The 1069-nt window shown below is 47.2% G+C and overlaps 1 pseudogene; it reads left to right on the top strand.

Annotated features, from left to right (window-relative positions):
• The first annotated feature begins 353 nt into the window (after window positions 1-353).
• Window positions 354-802, top strand: LOC147432046 (uncharacterized; annotated as a pseudogene).
• The last annotated feature ends 267 nt before the right edge of the window (window positions 803-1069 follow it).

Raw genomic sequence — 1069 nt, 5'->3', positions numbered from 1 at the left:
TCCTTTACAATGTCGTACAATGCTGCTGGCGCCAAGCGCTACCCCCTACAAGGATCACCGGGTCATGAATGAGAGAGAGAGAGAGAGAGAGAGAGAGAGAGAGAGAGAGAGAGAGAGAGAGAGAGAGAACCTATACATGATATGCCGTTAGCCGTTTACTTACTGACTAGACGCAATCCATGATCAAGAGGATGCATGTTGGAACTAGTCCGCACCAACGGGGACTAATTCTGACATGTTTTGCAAGGGTAGAGACTACTGAGAGAGCGAGCAAGCCAGATGGAGCCACAACGTGTCATAGAATGGTAAGCGGTGCACCGCCTACAGATGTTGGCACCAGCAGGCATGAGAGAGAGAGAGAGAGAGGGAACGAGCGATCGGCAGGCCACGATGTCGTCGAAGCAAGGTGGTAAAGCCAAGCCCTTGAAGGCTCCCAAGGCGGATAAAAAAGAGTACGATGAGAACGAGAAGGCGTTTCTATAAAAACAAAGGAGGAAGAGAAGGTCATGAAAGATCTGAAGGCCAAAGCAGTTGGCAAGGGCACCTTTGCCGGGTTAGGCTTGAAGAAATGTGGTAGTGGCGGAAAGAAATGATATTACTAGCAGGCACTTGTGAAAGCACTCCTTTTGTTGTGGCATGTATTATGCACATAGACTGGGATGAAGCGTATAAAGTTTTTTAGCCAGTTTATCATTAGCCCTCTCTTATTAGAGGCCAAGCCACTAAGATGAAGTGGATGTTCTATTGAACTTGGATGTAATCATGCCGATGCTTGTGAATAAGTGGTCGTCTTTTATGGCAAATGAATGTTTATGATGATTCAATCATTATTTCCGACAAAGAGAGAGAGAGAGAGAGAGAGAGAGAGAGAGAGAGAGAGAGAGAGAGAGAGAGAGAGAGAGAGAGAGAGAGAGAGAGACTATACTCATGATATGTCATTAGCCTTTTACGATCAGGATGGGAGGATGCATGCTGGAACCAGTGATCTGTGCCGGCACAGATGGGTTTTGGCATGTTTCATAATGGCGGAGAGACGGGACAGGGGGTGGCCACATACCATGCTACATGG

This window comes from Adiantum capillus-veneris, chromosome 20 (genome assembly GCF_014529385.1).
Source record: "Adiantum capillus-veneris isolate H3 chromosome 20, ASM1452938v2, whole genome shotgun sequence".
In the NCBI taxonomy this organism is placed as follows: Eukaryota; Viridiplantae; Streptophyta; class Polypodiopsida; order Polypodiales; family Pteridaceae; genus Adiantum; species Adiantum capillus-veneris.
This window is presented reverse-complemented; position numbering and strand designations above follow the sequence as displayed.